Here is a 22,220-nt window from a genome sequence, read left to right as displayed (position 1 = left end):
GATTAGATTTGATATTTTCCAAGAACAAAAGGTTTGATATCTGAAAGTATGCCACAGAAGGAGTGCTTGCCATTACGTACTTTATGTTAGTGTCCTGGTTTCAGTTAGGACAGAGTTATTTTTTCTCTGAGTAGCTGGTAGGGTGCTGTGTTTTGGATTAGGGTGAGAAGAGTGCTGATAGCATGCTGATGTTTTAATTGCTGCAGAGCAGTGCTTACACCAAGCCAAGGACTTCTCAGCTTCTCGCTCTGTCCTGCCAGCGGGCAGGCTGGGGGTGCAGCAAGAGCTGGGAGGGGACAGACCCAGGACAGCTGACCCAAACTGGCCAAAGGGGTATTCCATACCATCTGACGGCATGCTAAACAATATGTAGGGGTTGCTAGCTGGGGTGGGGGGCCAGCTGCTCAGGGATGGGCTGGGCATCGGTCAGTGGGTGGTGAGCAATTGCATTGTGCATCACTTGTTTCATACACATTATTATTATTATTATTTCTTATCTTAATAAACTGTCTTTATCTGAACCCACAGGCTTCACTTTCCCGTTTCTCTCCCCCATCCCAGAGAGGGAGGGGGTAGGGGGAGCGAACGGCTGCGTGGTGTTTAGCTTCCGGCTGGGTTAAACCACAACAGTTAGGTATATTTTTTTCCTCTTTGAAATATGAGAGCCTATCAAAAGTCAGCTTTAAAAACTGTTTTGATTATCTTAGTGCATCCAATAGTTTTATCATATTCTGCTGTTATTCTAACAAAGATTAACTAGCTCATTATTCCACATATGAACGCTTTGAAGATCTTTAGACTGTAGCATCTGTGGAATTACTAGGTGTTGCCATGAAAAGCTATGGATGGAGGAGTCTGTCAGTATATGGAAGCTATGCATGCATATTCCTCAGGAATAAGTATATCAGCAGGAGTAAAATAAGGGCTCAAATGGAAAGAAGCAGGAAGCCAAGAGAATTCCTTTTCATATGTTAGATATTCAAATACATTTGGACTGAATTTTTTTTTTTTTTTCCAAATTAATTACCTCTACTACCCCTAACCCATCCCAGCCAGCATGGGTTTGTGAAGGGTAGGTCCTGCCTAACTAACCTGATTTCCTTTTATGATAAGATCACCCGTATGGTGGACCAAGGGAAACCAGCTGATGTGATTTTTTTGGACTTCAGCAAGGCTTTTGACACGGTTTCCCATAGGATCCTACTGGACAAAATGTCCACCATACAGCTAAATAAAAACATCATACAATGGGTGAGCAATTGGCTAACGGGCAGGGCCCAAAGGGTTATGGTAAATGGGGCTGCGTCAGGCTGGCGGGCGGTCACTAGTGGGGTCCCTCAAGGCTCCATTTTAGGGCCGGTACTTTTCAATATTTTTATAAACGATCTGGATGTAGGAATAGAAGGTATTTTGAGCAAGTTTGCTGATGACACCAAACTTGGAGGAGTTGTGGACTCGAATGAGGGTGGAAAGGCCTTACAGAGGGATCTGGATAGGTTGGAGAGCTGGGCGATCACCAACCGCATGAAGTTCAATAAGAGCAAGTGCCGGGTCCTGCACCTGGGACGGGGAAACCCTGGCTGCACGTACAGACTGGGTGATGAGACGCTGGAGAGCAGCCTAGAAGAGAGGGATCTGGGGGTCGTGGTAGACAGCAAGTTGAATAGGAGCCAGCAGTGTGCCCTGGCAGCCAGGAGGGCCAACCGTGTCCTGGGGTGCATCAAGCATGGCATCGCTAGTAGGTCAAGGGTGGTGATTGTCCCACTCTACTCTGCGCTGGTGCGGCCTCTCCTCGAGTCCTGTGTGCAGTTCTGGGCACCACAGTATAAAAAGCACATGAAACTGTTGGAGAGTGTCCAGAGGAGGACTACGAAGATGGTGAAAGGCCTGGAGGGGAAGACATACGAAGAACGGCTGAGGTCACTGGGCCTGTTCAGCCTGGAGAAGAGGAGGCTGAGAGGAGACCTCATCACAGTCTACAACTTCCTCGTAAGGGAGTGTCGAGAGGCAGGAGACCTTTTCTCTATTAACACCAGTGACAGGACCCGTGGGAACGGGGTTAAGCTGAGACAGGGGAAATTTAGGCTTGACATCAGGAGAGGGTTCTTCACAGAGAGGGTGGTTGCACACTGGAACAGGCTCCCCAGGGAAGTTGTCACTGCACCGAGCCTGTCTGAATTTAAGAAGAGATTGGACTGTGCACTTAGTCACATGGTCTGAACTTTTGGGTAGACCTGTGCGGTGTCAAGAGTTGGACTTGATGATCCTTAAGGGTCCCTTCCAACTCAGGATATTCTATGATTCTATGATTCTACTTGGCCTGAAATCCTTCAGTGAAATTATTCGTGCTGAGGCAAAACATTTGCCATTGAACTGTTTAGCAAAGCCATGCAGCCAGTCCAGAAACCATCCCCAATAGCCTCATGATAGTTTTGCACCCTTGTTCCCAGGCAGCACACCCACTTGAATGAGAATGGGAGCTCCATTTTTTCCTGCTCAACCAGAGAAAAACAGAAAGCTTTTGAGTGATGCTTCATCAGTTCAAAGAGGAACTAGTCATCTTAGAGGAAATAACTGGAGCACCTGCTGTATGAGGACAGGCTGAGAGAACTGGGCCTGTTTAGCCTGGAAAAGAGAAGACCAAGGGTAGGGGAGACCTCATTAATGTATATATATATTTGTGAGGGGAGGGTGTCTAGAGGATGGAGCCAGTCTCTTTTCAGTTGTGCCCAGTGACGGGACAAGAGGCACTGGGCACAAACTGAAGCACAGGAGGTTCTGGCTCAATATGAGTGGACACTTCTTTACTGTGAGGGTGACAGAGCACTGGAACAGGTTGCCCAGAGAGGTTGTGGGGTCTTCTTCTCTGGAGATATCCAAAACCCACCTGGATGCCATCCTGCACAATGTGCTCTAGGTGATCCTGCTCGACAGGGAGGTTGGACAGGGTGATCTTCAGAGGTCCCTGACAATCTCGCCCATTTGGTGATTCTGTAAGGAAAAAAAAAAGGACAGTAAAAGAGTCATTGCAGGAGGATGTCCATTGTCAGACACAACCTTTTTAGTGCCTGGAGCATTTGCTTGTCTGTCTGGCTCACAATACTTAGAAAGCTAAGGCACAGTGCACAGAACAACCCTTTTTCATAAAAGCCAATCAACTGCAGAACATTTCTAGACACTCTAATGAATAAGATTGTGCAGAAAGGGAGTATTTAAGGCATATGATGTGCAGTGGTTTTTAATTGACAGACAAATCTGGGATTTTTCTGAACATGAGCTGAAATCTCAACTCCAAATATTCCAGAGGTTAGGGGTAAGCCTGAATTCAAGTCCAGATGTGCAAAAGGACTTTATCTTACCTCTTACTGTAAACAACTGACTGGAAAAAGAAAATTCATTAATCTAAAAGTACCCAAAATTTTACTGTTGGCTCAACTAAATGTCTCCATTAACCCTCTCTCATTTGGGCAACTTTTCAGATGCTGAGTTGGGTTCTTATTCCAGTCTGCATGTTTGAACTGGATTTCAGAATTTTCTTTCCTGCTCAGGTCCTTGTCAGGTTTCTGATTAGTATTGCTTGTTCTCAGGTAATGTCAGCCTTTTTCTGAAATTTGTGTTACTGTCTCAGTTGGGTCGTGGTAGGTCAAGAAAAGAACGCAAACAAAATGTGACTTGCCTTGATCCCTCATCATCTTTTCCAAAGGGAGGTAATGAGGTTATTCCGAGGTCTATTCATCATTCCTCTGGTGGTCCAGCCACTTCACATAGTTTATGATTTGCTGCCAGCAAAGCTTTATCAGTACAACCTGCAGTGTTGCTCTTGGGTTGACAGTGACATACCATTCCCTGTGGGACAGCAATATTCACTGCAAGGCATGCACTGGCTTAGCAAACCTAATGAAGATAAACATTACCAGTTGTCAAGGCATTAAATTAAGTGACAGTAAATGGAAATAAAACTTCCATTCAAAGTCAGTATAAGAATTCATGAAGCATTAATATATATGTATTTTCAGATTATCAAAGTATTTCTTAATACTGTAACATGATTTATTAGTTTCAAAGGAAATATCTTGTGAATCAGGTAAGACCTTTTTAATTACTGTCCAATGTGTTTGAAGGAAATAACAATAGAGTTGGAGTCCATTTTTTCGTATTAATATTCTGTCCATGCACAAAGCCTTTCTTCTATTGTGGATGTCTGTCAATAGGACTAAGCAGAAGTCCTTACTCATGAAACATTATGGGAGGTAATGTAAAGAAAATGCCTTACACAGCTGCACACTGGTGGAACTTGGATTCTTTTTTTCTGTGCTGCAGTATTACAAATTATGGATTTTATTGAAGTTTATTTTTTTTTAAAAAAAAAAAAACAAACTCTGGACGTTGTGTTCTGATGCTCTTCATAACTTTTATGTACTTTTGATAATGAACATATTAAGTGCAAAACACACAAATTCTTGTTCCCAATGGTTTCAAAGCCCCACCTCAGTGCAAAATACAGCTGAGAAAACAGTTCAAGAAAAATCTTGCACCCAGCTGACCATAACAAGTTAAAGTGTCATTAACTAAGCCTAAATTTTGGGCTAGGACAGATAGGTCCCTAAGACTAACTCTATGTGCCTGCTAACTTCAGCTCATGCATCCAGATCACCATTATTAAAGTTTAGTCAGTTTAACTGCACTGTAACTGAAACATAGGCATTTAGATTCCAAATACAACTTTAGTCAAACTTTTTACAGCTCATATTAATACCTCTTCTGAAAGAGATTTTTTAAGTTATGCATAGAAACACTGTAGATTGCACGGTCAAAATGCAAAAAGTTTTCTACTTCTGTATTCAGAAATAGCCTTGACATAAATGGGTGAGAGAGGGAAGAAGGGATTTTATTACCCACAATACAATTGTGTGGCATGGGAATGGGAGCCCAAGTTAATGAACACAGCATAAAATTCTGTACTTCTCCCTGTAAGTCTACACTTGTACGTCCACTGAGCACATGCGTGCGTGTGTGTATGTGCTGACCAACACAACTAACTGGAGGTATTTGAAAAAGTTTATGGAGAAAGGGAATACTCTATCTCTGCTGTAAATGTAAATGTAACTTACATTTTTTTTTTTTTATGGGAAGAATGTCCATTTATATGCTATGCATATCTTAATGAATTGATTATGAACTCACCAATGGATGTTCTCCCACCTTCATGGCCAATAATTGTACTTAGTGTCCATAGCAGAAAACAATCAAAGAAACACAAGATTTTGCATTTCCACAGTGGACTCCTGGCTGCCCTGGTCAAACTGCTTCCAGCGTTGTCAGCAGTTGCAGAGCCCTTTTATATGTTGAAAATATGAACACACAATTTCAGACAGCATTTGTGCTAGCAGTGGAATTTTTAAATAGAAATAATTAGTTTTGCTGGCTATGGTTGTTACATCTGGCATAAATTTGCCCCAGTGAACCCTATTTTTAAAAAACAAAGCATCTGAATTGAGGTTCCAGATTATACTAGTTACTGATTTTTGCAAGCCTAATCCATTCTTATGAACAACGCCTCTGTGGTGTTTTCTTCCCCAAAGGATATACTACGGGTGCAACCCAAGCTTTATTGTGCTTAATCTGAACCAGAAGTCTGAGCTGATTATTTTAAAAGGCATGCTGTTGCTTAAAAGTTATTTTCTTCCTGTCTTCATGCTGTGCTGATAAGAAGTTATAACTGGATGTCTTTAACGTTTTAGGCTGGAGTGATACAGAAGAAGGCAGTGTGTGTCTGGGGTCTACTCAGCCCAAGATGAAGCCAGTTGATGTAGCAACAGTAAAGGCTTTAAAAACATACCCCTTTACCTTGAAACATACATATCACAGCTTTTAATATCTGGAAACAATGTATGTTGGATGAAATTATGCTTGGTTTATAAAGGTGCTAAATAAGGGCAGAGGGAAAGACCTTGCACCCTTTCAGCACAAAGACCTGGGGTCTGTAGTGCTGTTGACAATGTGTGAGGCCAAAGCACAGAGAGGAGAGGGGTCAAGAGATGTCCCCTGCACACTTTCAAAGGATGCCTCTGCCCAGCATGCCAGTGTAGCTTCCATTAAATTATCTTCACACCTCTATCTTTCTGTCAGTGACCCCAGGAGTGCAGCAGAGCACCCAGGTCCAAGCAGGTCTAAGCCCCTCAGGGTGTTGCATTTGCAGCTGTAACTAGTCACCCTACACACTGATTTTTTCAAATTCTGGGTTTACCTCTGAGTTGCTGCCTTGTAATAAATAATGTGGTAGCTAATACATAGGCAGATCTTTGGTCAGTGCTGGATGTGAGACAGCAAACTCCAGCAGCAAGGGAGTTGGCTTTTAGGTACATTCCTGGGTAATTCTAGACTCCTGTCAACCCAGTCGTGTTTGTGTTGCTGCAGTGCATGGTCCTGCATATTGATCTCCCTGTAATCAGTTCTCTCTTGCAGACAAATATAGCTACTATAAAACCTAATTAGGTGTTTTTAGTGTTTAAATATATTTTCCAGTAATGATGTGCCCTCTTCCAATATACAATATTTGCAAGCCATAAAAATCTCTTTTTGGTGATAAAAATGCCATTTCACATAATACTCTTATTTTTTAACTAGCAAAAGCAGACAGAAATCTTCACAAACACTGGATTGCCAGGCTCCCTCCATTAACAGCAACTAATTTTACCCCGTGTCAGAAACAAGATAAGTAGGGAGGTACTAAAGTAATTTTCATTAGCTCTTTCAAAAACCATTATTGATTCTCAACTCAGTAATCAGGTCTGTTTCTATTTCTAATCCAATAACATGCATAAGTGATAAGTTTGTAGATATCAGGTAATTTGTTAAATTCCTGGTGTCCCGCAGCTTCATGCTCAAATATCCTAAGTGGCTTTAATGCATCTTGATTATCCCTTCATTATATTCTGATGCCATAATTTTAGCGATTAAGGAGTTGGACTGAAATCACAATATTGAAATCATATGCACCACAACTGCATGTCTCTTCCCATGGACTTATGATCCTTATAATAGCTTCAACAATATCAAATGAAAATTATAATTATGTCTTCAAAAATGTTGCATTTATATATTCATGGGAATTAGACAGGAGGATGTGAAGTATCATCCAGCATAATCTCAAATTCATCTTTAAATTATTATTTTTAATTATTTTTCGTGCTAAGTCAGCTCCATAATAATCTTCTTTCATCCTTCCTTCATGCTCAGTTTTATTGCTAACAACTCCAAATTGCAAGGAAACTGGTAACAGATCTTTACTTGTGTCCGGCTAGTTGAAGACAGGAATTAAGATAACCAAACTTAATCAAGTCTGATTTATCCACAGTTATACGGTTTCTGTTACTTCTCCTAATATCTTTCTTTTTAACCCTTGGGATACATAAAAACAAACCTTATAAGGAGAACAAAAAGCTAGCACTGTCCTTTATAACCTCAGACCAAATTTTCAATGATTAGCCAGCTTTAAGCAGAGCCATATGAGAGCTCCCTGTTGTCTGTTGGATATGTCCTTGGTATCTTAGGAAAATACAGTTCTGTTACTTTAGAAACAGAAGCCAACAACAAACACCGAATGGAGGTGGCCAAGAAAAGTGACAGTGTTAAATGGATGTGTCATAGCTGGCAGAGAACCAGGTGAAATTATCCAGGCCCTAGATAGCTGAGATCGAATATGTTCTCAAGCAAGTTGCAAAGCAAGAGGAAATTCCAGTAAATCACTTACTTAATGAGAACAATGTGTAACAGATCTTTTTTCTCTCCTACAAAGTTAATATTAGTATTCTGTTATCATCATATTTTTTCATGTTTGCTAAGTTACCATGTGAGATGCCAGTAGGGTCTGGCATTGTTTGGGGTCTGATATTACTCATAACTGTGTGAATTGGGAGCAATTGTGGACCCAGCCACCTATTTCTTCTTGAAACAATTCCCTGCTGAGAAATTCGAACTCCCTGGAGCTGTGGCTAACCTGTCTACCTTACTCCTGTCAGCTTCCCTGGTCAGAACAGTAGGTACCCAGATTTTCAGAGCCTCCAGATTCCTAGTTTGATTCCATTTCTCCCACCAAGAGCTCCAGAGACACCTTTTGTTTATTTATATTTAAATTGGTCTTGTAAAAAATATTACAGAATTTTGCTTCAGTTATATAGTTTTTGGTGTTTTTGCTTAACACTGCTATTTAGAAGGAACATTTCCTAAAATCCTGAGCTTTTTCATGTGTGTACACTTTTGCGTTCTGGTCACTTCAGCAACCACTCTGGAGTCAGTGGAATTACAGCTCCTTTGCCCCATTAGGACTTCTCTACATTTGTGGACAAATTCAAACCTTGTGTTAGCGAGCATGCATTCAACCACAATTGCAGAGGTTTCACAGTCTCAGGTTCCAGTCAGGTTCTTGAAAGTGTGTGGCAGGCAGAGGAGAGAAACACTATTAATGCCATTGGTGAGGGAGAGAGGGTAATGTGAGCTCAAATCTTGTTAGACACCAGAGAATCCACATGGAAGGGAGCCCAGATACATGCCTCAGCCACCTGAAAAACTAGAGGACAAAGGTCTATAAAACTCAACACCAGAATTTATGGCAAATCAGGCCTCTTTGGTCCCAGTGCTCTCTGAACTACCTGTTTATAGGCTCAATTTTCTATGGACACCTTCAATAACAATGGCCAAAATAATATCATTCTGTAGTCAAGTACATAAGGACCACAAGCAATTTTGCACAGCAAATCTTGACAGAATTGTCCTTTGACTCTGTGTCCTGCTGCCCACTACAGTGCTTAAAAACCCAAGTGCTAACCACGGAAACCTGCACAACTTAGAATAAACTTTAAGTCACTGATGTGCAGCTTTCCCATTGCACTGCCCATAGGTTCTTGGTACACCATTCAGAGAAGTTAGTATTTGATTAGCCTGGTCGGCCATCTAGAGTTATCCATCAGGCAGTGGGACAGGAATAACCTGACTGTGGAGAAAAATTGCTGTCTGTGAGGCTTAAGGAAAGCTTCCTGAATAATTTGGAGTATCTTCCCCTAAAATCTGGTTACTGTTGTCCTGGGTGAACTGCCAGAGCCTGACATGGGGAAGGAGGAGATGGCACAGGTACAGCTGGGGACAGAGGAAGGACAGGGGAAGGGTGGCAGCACCACCTGAGTCTGGCTTCAAAAGCTGAGGGAGCTGGAGCCCAGAGATGCTTAGGCAGTCCCCAGTGTTTTCAGCTGAGAAGAGAAGAGGCACATGACTTGAAGTCGCCTGACTATAAACACAAAATCTAAATGAATAAGTCAGTAAATGAGCCAAGTACACCAAATACAAAGGGTCTTCAGGTCTTTGTTTTCATTTTCCTACCCATAGAAGGCTTTTGTGGTTATTTTCATCCATTCAGTAAAACCTCTCCAAACTGTAATGATGTGCAAGCATTTGGAGTCTCCCTTTCTGTTTGTTTATTCATCATTTAGTATAATCCCAGACTGACTTTAAAAATCCAACTTAAAAAGAAAAAAAAAAACTTCAGTTACCTAATATATTCACTTTAAATGACAGTGTAAAAATGTGTCTGTTATGTACAAAAAAAAAAAAGAAAGAAAAAAAAGTTTTTTGTTTTTTGTTTTTTTTTTTTAATATATACAACAAAATCAAATTTATAGAACCAGATCTTTAGGTGAAATTATGGTACTGTTAGGTACCATCAAAGACAGTGAGACAGCCCATGGGATGGAATTTCAGGAACAGCTAATTATTTGCTTTTTTAAAAAAATCATTTCCTTTCCTTAATGAGCCAACTTTCAGGAAATGAGTACAGAGAAGGGAGAAGAGAGGAAGAAATACAGTATTCTGGAAGCTAAAAATCTTGTTGGTGTTCTTTCTGCAGTTTTTGTGGCTAAGACACTGAATGGATTCCATAAGTGAGATTTTGTCAGCATGCCAAATCTACATGGTCTTCTATCTTTTTAAAAAAATGCCTTTGATTTTCACAGACTCCAGCCTGCCTTGGGACTTGTGTTTTTAAAAAAAGTGTATCCTGCTGCTACAGGAAATATTTTTCTCAACACCACCATATTTTATTTATTTTAATCATATTTAAAAAAAGAATCTTACAGAAATCCCAACAGTACTGTTAAGCATAACCCAAAAGAGTTCGTTTCACCTATTTACAGGAGAAAAGCTCACAGGATTAACACATTTGGAAATTATGTGAAAATGTAAAACGGATTTAAGATTTTTAAGAAGTTCAGGTATTGAATGTAGTAGGATATGAAACTATTAGCTTTCTTCACTTTTGGAGGAAGACCATACAACACACTGAATACAGGGATTGTTTTATTTTATACTGGATTACACAGAGTACTTCATTTTCTAGTAGAGAAACTGATTATTAACACTATATAATGCAATTCCTGCAAGTTTGAGACTTGGATATTGGGCCAAAATTAAATCTCCATGTTCACATATAACCACACACTGACAACATTCAGGTCTGAGTAGTTTTATAATCTTTAGTTCTTATATTGGGCCAAGTTCAGATCCAGACAACCCCTTTCTGCAGATGCAAACTTTTGAGCTGAGATCTGCAGTGAAAGGTTTGGGTTTCTTTTAATATTTCATCCCTATTGAGTTTCTTACAAATCATCTGCAAGAAACTCAAGTTTACTGTTATTAATAAAGAGGTTTAGAGAAAGCATTAGCAGGCAACCATCATTATTGAAGTGTGCTGGACTACTGAAGTATGGGGCTGCAGCAATTGAAGGCTGTTACAGAAAACCGCAGTGGTAATCAGTTAGCCCAGAATTTTGCAGGAAACGCTCTTAAATCAGTGATGTAGCTACATATAAAATGTGAAGAAAAACCTTGATTGTTAGTATTTTTATTGGTGATATGTGACCTGTTTTATGCCCTGCATATTTTCATCCCGTAGTCCTCTGCTTCACTGGGTCCCAGGTCAGTAAATCGCTCAAAACAGTCCTTTGCAGCACTGGTGGAGAGTCACCAGCAAGAAAGACCCTCGTTTAATGCTGGCAGTAAATTAAGACATCTCACTGCTGAGCTAGACAAATGTGTCCTAGTCACAGGAAGCCAACCAGACTACCATGCCTGCTCTCCATGGGTAATTCAAATGGAGAAATCAGAAGAAAAGAGGTAGTAAGCAGCCAGCCTACATTGCTCCTTTGTTTACTGTAAGCTACAGAAACAGAGGTGACTGTATAAACCTTCAGGTTTTGTTATCTCTCCTCTAGAAAGTCCTTGTTTTCATGGGTCAAAATCTCTCCTGACAGGGTCCATTCAACTGATAATCATCAGTGTGAGCCTCAGTAAGCCATGGGGTATCTTAAAACCTGAAGGGATGTTTAACGTATTCTGAAAGGCTAAGCCATCAGGAAATGTTTTTGGCAAATGTCACTCAGGTTTCCCAAATTACCCAAAGAGATCCTGCTTCTGAAAATCAGATATTTAAGAAGTCCAAAGAAATAGTGCATACCCTTTTCTGAGTAAGGTTCATTTCAGAATGGAAAAGTACTGTTGTTGCTGATTGTTTTTGATAAAACTGCTTTGAAATAAAATAGATTTTCTAGCACAAATAACTCATAATTTGTTCAGTCATAATCAGTCATATGAATCTAAATATTTGAGCATGGAATCAATCAAGATATAGACTTTGAGCTTGGAGAAAGGTGCTCAGACTGCTGAAGCTGAGTAAACTCACATAAACTTGCTTAGATACAGAGAATATATTTTTCTACAAAGTTTTAAAAATTCCTATTAAAAAAAGGGATTGTGAAGAAAAAAATATGTGAAGAAAAAAACAGCTACCTCTACTGTATCAAGCACTTCAGCTCATGTCAGGCACTGCACACATATGATCCAGTAATGATCCAGCCAAAATGGAGTCTGTGGCAAAATAATGGAGAGAAATATTTTTAAGAATCTCTGGTCAGCATATTTGCTTTATTTTCTTTACTACCTTTTTAAACCATCATATCCTTCAGTTGATTTTAAGTGAAATGTGTGCAGAGATCTGTTTAAATTTAATGAAGTAACCCCTTTTGGATGGTGAAATGACTTCCTAATTACATTTTATGTTCTCATGGTTCCTGAGTTTTTCATTTTCCACAAATGGAACAGATTTATATGAGTTCACATGACATTGCTAGCTTGACAAGAAGTGACCATGGCTGCCAGAGAGGCTACCTAGCCTTTCGATACATCGGTGAGGTAGTACTGTATGTTTAATAGAACTAGGTGCAAAGTGATGGTTCTTTTTTCACTGTTTATTGCTAAGCCAACCTGCTATAAAACATTGATCTCTCAGATACAGGAGACACATGACTCCCAAGCCACTAGGTCCAGTAGGCTTAACCTGCTGAACCCGAAGTGCTAAAAGGACTTAAAATGTAATCATTAGTAGATTTTTGAAAGCAGCTGGTAAAACAAGACTTGTAGTCAGTCAGAGTGCTTTCATTTACTTCTTAATCTTGCCAAATCAGCAGAAAAGTATTTTAGCGTAGTTCCACTTGGCAGACAAAAAGGAGGATTCCAAAGGGCCAGCACAAAAGAAAGCATCTGTGCAGGTGGATGGTGATAAACTCTGTGTAGTGATGGCTATCAGTGCTGACGTCCAAATTTTATTAAGTTGCTCTGCAGGAAAAGAAGTTGGAGAAATACTCTTTGGCTCAACCCTCTTCTGTTCAAAACAACAGCAGTATTCTGCTCAGCCTTTCCAACCTCTATTAAATCCAGCACATTGTACTGAGACAAAAGAGATCAGGGAACTTCCCTTCCCTCCTCCCCATCCAACTCAGAGCTCATTTGTCAGCAAGAGTTATTGCCCTGACAAGCAACCTACAAGTCACCCACTTGTCGTTGTTCTCTATTTATATGAAGGAAGAACATGGTGATGGGCAGTCTTTATGACCATGTTTCCCATTGTTTCAGCTTGACCCTGCCATGAAAGATGCCAGGATAAATGGTAAAGGCTTCACCTTTGAAGGTAAACAAAAACTACCACAGAAATCAAATCCATGCATGTTTTCCTGTTTGGCACTTTCTTTCCAGATGTTGGGGATACTGAAATGCATTATGATCATGGCTTCTTGTCAGTTTGTCCCTAAATGAACAATGAAAGCTGTGGTGCACGTTAACTATGGCTATTGACTAGGCTACAGAGATGGCTGTACACTTGCATGCCACACACATTATTTTCATGATCTCATTTAGATGATCTGTTTAATTGAATGCAATCTACAGACTTGATCTCTTGCCATTTAGTGCATGCAGGAAATCCTGGAATAACATCCAAAGACTGTGGTGGACTGAAAGTGAAAACCCTTTTTTTAACATGCTGCCAAATGTTTTAAAGAAGCAGGAACTCACAAAAAGAGAAGTCTTTAGTGCCCCTGAGATCATCATATGCAGCTGTGGCTGATTGGACCAATATTACATGAGCTGAAATTTGAATTAATTCTCATGAATTAAATGAACTATTGATTGACTGGCATGATAAAATAATGTAGAAAGCAAATTGTAGTGACTTTTAAAGAAAAGTTATATGGGAAATAAGAGGGAGGAGATGAGAATAAATATGTCGAAGGTATTTGCTGAAGAGGTTTTGTTACACTTTTGTATTAAAATGTTAGAAAAAATGTCCAAGCTATTTGTCTTTGACACTAGAAGTGCTCTGGCCAAAGTGCAAGTGATGCATTTAATATCATCTGCTTTGAAACCCAAACATAGAGTAAGGTTTAACTGCCAAAATCTCTTGAGTGGGCACAGAGTTCATGGGTGCAGGTCCATTAAGACTCATCCATTACACTATATACTTTGCTCAGTTGGCAAACAGAGGTGCTTTTTAGTTGCAAATCCACAAAGATCTGGCAAAGTCAATTCTTACAATCTCAAGCGCCGAACAAGCACACTATGAACCAGTGTGGTTTTTCAGATGTTGCTGAAGGCATATTTTAACTACAGGTGATGTTACAAAGATAGAGCTAATGGTATGATTTGGCTTGATATTATCTTAATTGTCAGTGATGATGAATGAAATAAAGAGATCTCATGGACAGCTCAGGGAATTTTGAGTTTGGAAAAATAACTTTCAGCTGGAAACTCAGCAAATTTAATAAGTATTCAGTGGGAAACACTAAATTACTCTGATAAATCAGTTGTTAGAGACACTCCTTTAAGGCAGAACTGCTCTTCCAGGTAGTGTTCTCTACAGCTACCAAAACCTATTCATAGTGCTGCATAAACAGCTTCATTTATAGATTCAAAGCCACAAGCCACCCACTATTTGAAGAAAACTTTCCACAGTTGGAAAGTGCATGTAATATAGGATCACTCTCCTGGTTATCAGGATTTTAAAATCCACAGAAACTTGCTGATGTTGTTGAAACATAGCCTCACTATCCATCAGACCAATTATCTAGTTAGTAAGGACCAGATAGGAACAAATCACAGAGAAAGTGGTATCCACAGTTTGGGGTCAACATGAGTCTAAAGGGCCATAAATTCATTTGTATGTGGAATTCCTGGGTTCAAAGCAGAAGTATGCTTGCTGAAAATGGTACACTTCTTAGCAGTACATTCCTATAGCTCAGCCTTCCTTTTTAAATTCTATAGCAAAGTAGTGAAATGGAAAGAGTGAAATTGCAAAAGGAAACTGCTTCAGAAACATAACTTTTCCTTTAAAGCACAGCTTTCTCATGATTTTGTTTTCTTCCCAGCGCAGAATATGTCCCTGTGCTTCTGCTTGAGGCCCCTCCCCGGGCAGAAGGACTGTGATCTCACGCTTGGAGGTCTTCTGCCTGAAGGGCAGAAGAAATCTCCAAGCTGCCCATCTCTTGCAGGACACTAGGAGGACAGTCAGGTGCCCTGGGCCACTGTGTCCCCAGAAGCTTGCTGTCACTGCAGGAAATTAGTTCCCATCTCACACCTGATTAAAGTCAGAACTGGTGCCTGCTACACCTCTCAAAATGAAGGAGAACGAATTCATCAGCAGCTGCCTCCAGTGGTGCTTGTGGATTTGTTTTGTGTTTAATTCAAGCTCTTATCCTGAGACTAGGCTGCAGATGTTTTCAGGGACAGTGTAAATACTGTAGCAGTTAGATCAGCTCCATTTTTCAAATTGCTGTGATGTTTTATATTCTGACACCTGAAATTGGCTTTTAATTGCTCCAATGCAGTGGGTCTGTTTTTCTCTGCCTAAGAGATGACAGAGGAAAAAGCTGGGACAGGAGGGATTCCCTCTGAGGGATTACGACAGCAACCTGAGCTGAGCTGACACAAGAAACACAGGAGAGATGGCAAAAGACTAGTCCTGGTTTTGTTACACTGAAAGGATACAAGAACTAAAATTGTATAGTACATATAACGTACTAAGTTGAATACCTTAGTAATAGAAATCAACATCACAACTGGAACTTGCAAGAAAGCATAACAATTGGATTTAAAATGAAAGTGCATACCTCTGCAGGCACTTATACACAATCTATACACATTAATAGATTCTTTAATAGGGAGACTTCATTTTGCAGTTAGGATTATAAATTGCTCACTTAGAAGTATGGGGAGTTAGCAATAGACAGAAAGCAAAGATAAAGTTCTGAAAATGTAGGACTCCAGGATTAATGCCCTTTAAAACATACCTGATTGATGCTCTGAGGTCAGCACACATAGTTCATATGGAATATTTTTAATGGGATGGGACATTCCTCAAGATAGTGAGAAAATAAGGTAGTCATCAGTCTGGACCACAATTCTTGTAGACAGAATTTAAATGAATTTAGCAAAACTCTGTGCTACAGCTATGGCTGCACAGTTATATTGACAGCACATGAACTTGTCAGAAGGAAAATTAATCTGAAGTTCTGCATCAGTGAAGTGGAATTTGACGGAAAATGAAGCTCAGGTAATGAATGAAAAAGGATTACATATTAAAAAATATTCTGCAAATTATTTCTACTAGCACTACACATGATTTTCCGAAAGCACAACAGAAATTTTGGCTGCAAAAATGAAACACTAAATTCCTAGTGCCTGCCAGTTTTAATCAAATATAGAGCTCAGCCTGAACCTACAGAAGGCTGAAATGATGCTGTGGGAAGTAAGGCTGACTGTCTCCCATTAAAGGCTTGCAAGGTTTTTTGGTTAAGTTTGTGTGAAGCCTTGGAGTCTTATCTGACTCGTTACTGAGTCTGGATGACTGGGCAGCATCCCAAAAATACCTTCTCACATCTTTAGCTTTATGGGGAGTTTCATCCCTTTCTTCTGCTGAGGCTCCAATATCCTAGGCATTTGTTACCTGGCGGCTGTGTTATTGCAGCCTCCTGTTCCTGAAGCTGGAAGACAGCGTGCTGGCTCCAGATGTGGCAGAAGGAGACCGTCTGCCCTGTGCCTGCCTTAGATCACTGTAATCACCTCATGCCAGTGCTCAGGTCCTTCTTTCAGCTCCAGATAATTCCTGATGCCAGATTATAGCTCTTGGTGAATGAAGCCCCTCTGCAGCTGCAAACCACTGAGGCTCAGAACAAAGCCTTTGGGAGCTAGGGACAAAACACATTTTTGGAGGTAGTGCAGCACTGGAAAAACCTTTCCATTGACATCAGATGAAGACAACATCTGACCATCTTTAGAAAACAAAGGAAACCTTCCTCCTGGAGAATGCTTTCATCAGAAACATTACTTGCTTCAAGTTTCAAGCTCTTTCATTTACCTTCTCAAAAAGTCACCAAGCACAGACTGAGTTTTGACCCCCAAAAGGCAAAAATGGTAGGTACTGCAGAGTCTGTAGCTATTTCACACAAGCTATTGACCCACATGTAGGCTACGTGGTGAGGGCAAGAATTCACCAGCTTCAGGCCACAGTTAAATGGTAAAACAAGTTCAGGCTTAAATTTCTATTTCCTAACACCAAAGACAGATGACACAAATCACTGATTTGGTGCAAACTCACTTGACCAATCCAAGTTCTGATGGGTACGCTTTGAAACTACAGGCTTCAAGCTTAATCAGATTCCAGCTTTCACCACACTGCCAGCACAAACCTATCAGGAAAGCATAAAGCCAAAGTAAACTCTGTATCATGTGCTCTTCCAAATTTGACAGAAAAGAGACCGTGTGCTCAGACCTGATTTAAGTCCAAATTTCACTGCTAGATAACAGCACAATATTGTAATTCAACAGTAATGCTTGTGGCACTAGTGCCTACTAAATAATATTTTTTTCATTATATTTTAACCACTGCTTGGCTATAATTTTGCTGTTACTACTGCCTAAGGGGTTTGCCCCTTATGTACCATGTAATAGAGTCTTCCACAACCTCTTTTGGATTTATACATATGCATACGCATGTATATGTTGGGCCTTATCAATTGAGGAAGGAAGCTGATGCATGATCAATGAAAGACCAGGTAAGAGGTCAGTGTTTATTTCTCTTTGTGTCTACACAAAAACTTTGCTGTCATGTCACAGAACGAACCAAACACACCACCTCATTAACAAAGTATTTAATCAGCCACAATTTAAAGGCAGCTGCCATTTCCACCCAGAGATCTTGCTTACCTGTAACAGATCTTCATGTTTCTTTAGGACATTTTTTCAAACCTTCTTCTTCATTTTTTTATATTTATAATTTTTTTCAAGTCTCTGCATTAGTTGACCACTCGAGGTCTTCGGCTGAAAGGACTTTCAAGATGATTGTTATTTTTATCATTGGGGTATTATCAATGGCTATAGTGCTATGTAGTTGACTGACATGGCTTTTGCAGTAATGCCTGAAAATGTGTAGAAGTGAGCAGTACTGTGTTCAGACTGCCAGACAGACAGAAATCATGAAAAAAAAAAAAAAAAAAAAAACACAACAAAAAACAATCCGTAAATTCTCCCCCCCCCCCCCCCAAAAAAAAAAAAAGGTAGAAAAACAGGAAATATCTGTGGAAAAACAGACATATGGGAGCTCTAGTTCTTCCATAATCTTCCAGAAGAAGTCTGAGCAAATAATTTTACATCTTGAAGGGTGGAGTTTTATCAATTTATTAAAAGAGTTTAATGATGTGTGAAACCTGGACTGGTCCCACCTAGTCCTTCTCACCTAAAAGCCACTCATGAGACAGGCTTCCCCTGTACAAGCGTACAACAAAAAGATGGTTCACGGAAGAAATAGCAGAGTGTATTTATTTGTAACTGTGAATTCGTGATCTGTAGGTACTGTATACATGCAAACAGAATTGAAAATTACTGTGGATTTTAAAATGTATTTAATATAATCAAAAGATGCTTATGGTTTGTGGGTTATTTTACACTGCTTTTTATATACATATATGATCATCTATATATATAAATGATGTGCTTTAAAAAGTTCACTTCAACAGATAAAATACTGGTTTAACTTCCAAGATCTAAATTATTATTTTATTACAGCGGTCTAGCAGAGCTGAGGTTAGCTTAAAAAAGAGGCTGGTTGAAGATATAACTCTCATTCATCTTCCCAAAAATTTGAAATAAATGGAATATTTGACAGAGAGGACTGCAAATCTGGCCATTTTACACTATTAACATTTTCATCTGAGAGGTTTATAAAACTTTTTCCTTAGCTGTTAATTGACAGAGTTGGTTTTAATGAAGAAAGATAGACATACACATTATAAAATAAATTTAGCAGATAGAACAGGTGGCAGAACAAGCTATAGAGAAAAACAAATAGAATAACTTGCTTTATTGATCTCAAATTATGCTAGTTGTTCAATATGTATTAGTTTCATAGATCTTCTTTTTTCTGTCAACAGAAAGAGTCCAGAGCCCTCCAAAAAGTAATTCAAAATGGCAAAACTAACATTTTTCTTTACCTCTACCTGGCAAATTTTCAGAGAGATACATTTACTGGACGGAAACTTCCTGCCTGGACTGGCTCTCCGTTAGTATGAGTAATGAGCAATCCATCCATCATTAGGGCTACTAAGTTTTCCATTTCATCCTCTTCCCTCTTTAAGTGCATGATTTAATTCACAGCACATAAACATTTATGTAGCAACCTTGTAAAAGCAAAACCATAGCCAGTACTATGGTCATATTTGAGACAACTATAGGCAGGTGGAGAAACTCACTTCAAACCAAACTTATGTCCAGTGTTTGTTCACAGTATCTAATCTTTATATTCTGTGTCTGTGCCTAATTTAAATTAATCTAATTCTCTTTTCTCCTCTCCACACATACAACTTTCAGACTTGGCACTGCTAGGAGCTAAAGCTGCAGCATGCTTAAGAGAAATTCAGTCTTGGGACAAATGTGAGCTCTGGGTGAGATTGCCTTAATAACTAGGTTATAGACTTAAAACTTAGGCTCTTCCACTTTTGGTTCCCTGTCCTGCTGCAGACTCCTTCTTATGACAACCCACATGACTGGAGATGCTGAGCAGCACCTGAATATCCAGTGTTCATCTCTGTGCAGAAACTCTTTTTCTGCAAGAGGATGCCTGAAGCATTTCTGGCTTTGTTTTTTTAATAAAATCTTTAGGCTTCCTCTTGCTCCTGTCGCACCTCACTGCAGGATGGATGTAAGACTGCCAGATGCTGGGGAGGGCAAGAAAGTCTCTGGATGGCAGGACTGAGATGACTGTGTGGCCCAGACCTTACTCTGTCAGAAAAAGCAGCAAATTGTACGCTTCAGAAGAGCGGGGCCTTTCTCACACCTTTAGGTACAGCAGGGAATCCCCTATAGTCAGCATGAGTTTTCAGCCATGTTTTGGGGGCTTGGTTTTGCCTCCTCAGAGGTTGGTGACCTCATTACATGGACTTGGGGCAGAAGGGGCAAGTCCCACCCTGTAATTCCAGTATCTGAGGAGCTTTTCATAGACTTTCAATGCTTGTGTTTTAACTCAGCCTGCAGCTAAACATGTGGCTATCCTCAGTGAACCCTCATGTGCTCTCTGCCAACCCTAAGAAATCAACACTTCCTTTCTATGAATAAATCTGATTTCCTTGCTCATTCCCCAAAATCTACCCACAAATGTTTCTGCTTACTTGGTGCAACCAGAGGGTAGTGACGGCAAGAACCTGAACTGCAGGCAGAGCTGAGGCAGCACAGTGCAACACTTTTTCAAGACTACTTTAAACTCAGCCAAGAATACTTTAAACTCTCCTCCTCCATCACCTTTCCTTAAAATTGAGATTATTAATGAGTGACACTTACATTCATATTCCTAAGAGCTCTGCTTTGGAGAGAAACAATAGCCAGGTCTCTCTCTCCTTCCTCCTGGGTGGGCAAGCAGCACAATGCAAAAGCATTATCACATCAACTGCTGGGCTAAGAAGCTTGACCCAAAGCCCTGTGCCAGTGAATTATTTTCCCCTGACATATGGCTTAAGGCTGAAGGATTTGAACACTTAATTGGTGCATTTTCCTCAAGGCTTTAAAGGCTTGGCAAGGTGAGATTCCTGCTAATCAGTGATACAGCTGAGAAACAGCTCCTGCTGTGCATCACCAGCAACCTCCACCTACAAGAATTTATTGATCTCCTGGAGCTCAAGGGACTTGTATTATCTGAAGGTGTTAAAATCATTTCTAAGCGAAGCTGTCCAAAGATTATATTTCAAACATCCTCCATAATTTGTATTCACAGAGACATGTAGCAGCATAGGCCTGCTGATGTGCATGAAATAGAAAGCCATGTCTTTCTTTCTCATATTATCATGATGGGGTGGCTCTTTGTTAACCAAGAAAACAAAATACATTCCCTGTACCTTTTGTCTTTTCCTGTAGGAATTACCTCAGCCCTTCTCTACAAGCAGATATTCACAAAATTAACATCTTTCCAGCACTGTTATTGACACTAAAAACCAAATAAATACCCCCCATTCCAAAGGTGTATCATTTGATGACAAATTTGCTGAATTAAATCTTTATTAATTCTTATTAATTAGAAGCAGCACTGTAAAACAATTATTCAGAACATTTGTTTCCCATTTTTGTCCTACCACTTTTCTGTAGTAAGGATGACAAAACAACGATTTCCGTAATATTCCATACATTTTGCTAGCATTTTACTTCTCTGAAAAAAGCTACTTAAGTAAATTATGTTGCTTCCATCGTTGCTGATTCCCTTGTGCTATCTTATCAGAAACCCTGTAAACCCAGCCTTCACTGAGCTCCTGTGGGCTGAAAGGAGCTCTGCACACAGAGGATTTTAAAGAGGAATGCATTATTACTGCTTTCTGGTTTTCCAAGGAAAAGCATTTTTTCACTCTGATTCAGCCAAAATGATCTTTTCATGGAGAGGGCAACAAAACTAAAGAGAGCAGATGCCGTGCCCATTGGAGGGAAGAGACTCTCTCCTGAAGAAAACTGCCTGCAACCACAAGCTGAGGACTATTCTTACAAGTGAGAAACACCGCTCACACAGGGCACACCCATGCAGACACACTCGCACACACATGGGAATAAACTCAATGCAGACCCAATGTATCAGGACTGCTTTGGAAAGCATTCCACAGATACTTGTTATCACTGAATAAAGTCAATCACATTTCATTCTCTTCAACATGTAAGAGCAGAAGATGAAATCAGAGGTTGAAATTGTTCAAAGAACGCATGCATAGGGCCCTACTGCCAAAAAGCCAAGTATGAGCATAAATGCACTTTATTATTTTATGTTTTAAATTGTTACAGTTTTTTTTTTCCTTTTTTTTTTTTTTTTTTTTTTTTTTTTTTCCCCACTAACTGTGAAAAATTGGAAGATGATCCAAAATCCCTCTATCCATTTTTCCACTCGCCTGCACTGCCTAGCAGTTCTGTTTTTTAGTTTTATAGCCTTCAAGGGCTTGTAGCCCTGGCATGGTGCAGGAGCTCTGTGTGACCCTCAACTATTGCAGAGCCCAGCTCTTGCAGAGATCGTTTACTCCTTTTCATTCTCTGTTTACACTGCTATCACCCGCAGTGCTGCAGTGCCTCTCAGATTTGTAAATGACAGACCTTCAAACAAAACCCAGCTCAGCTTCTTAAAATATCTTCGGAACTTAATTAACTTTGCGGGCTGGCATCTTAAGGGTGTCAATTGCAATGCAGTATAAAGATCAATTAAGAGATCAGTTCTTTCCCCCCATATATGGCATTTTTTACACTAGCAAATACCAATTTACACTCATTAAGCCCTGTGAATAAGCCTGCTGACACTCCAGGGGTCCCATTGAAACCCGCTCCTCACAAAT

At 40.0% G+C, this 22,220-nt stretch overlaps 1 long non-coding RNA gene across 1 annotated transcript; it reads left to right on the top strand.

The window, feature by feature from the left end:
• Positions 1–454: 454 nt before the first annotated feature.
• Positions 455–14,490, top strand: LOC118165057. Its single transcript, XR_004749838.1, has 3 exons — positions 455–629; positions 11,859–11,863; positions 14,481–14,490. It is a non-coding gene; the product is annotated as an uncharacterized LOC118165057 (long non-coding RNA).
• The last annotated feature ends 7,730 nt before the right edge of the window (positions 14,491–22,220 follow it).

The sequence above is a fragment of the Oxyura jamaicensis genome, chromosome 3 (genome assembly GCF_011077185.1).
Source record: "Oxyura jamaicensis isolate SHBP4307 breed ruddy duck chromosome 3, BPBGC_Ojam_1.0, whole genome shotgun sequence".
NCBI classification, from domain to species: Eukaryota; Metazoa; Chordata; class Aves; order Anseriformes; family Anatidae; genus Oxyura; species Oxyura jamaicensis.
Note: the sequence above shows the minus strand (reverse complement) of the source record. Positions and strands in the feature narration are given on the sequence as shown.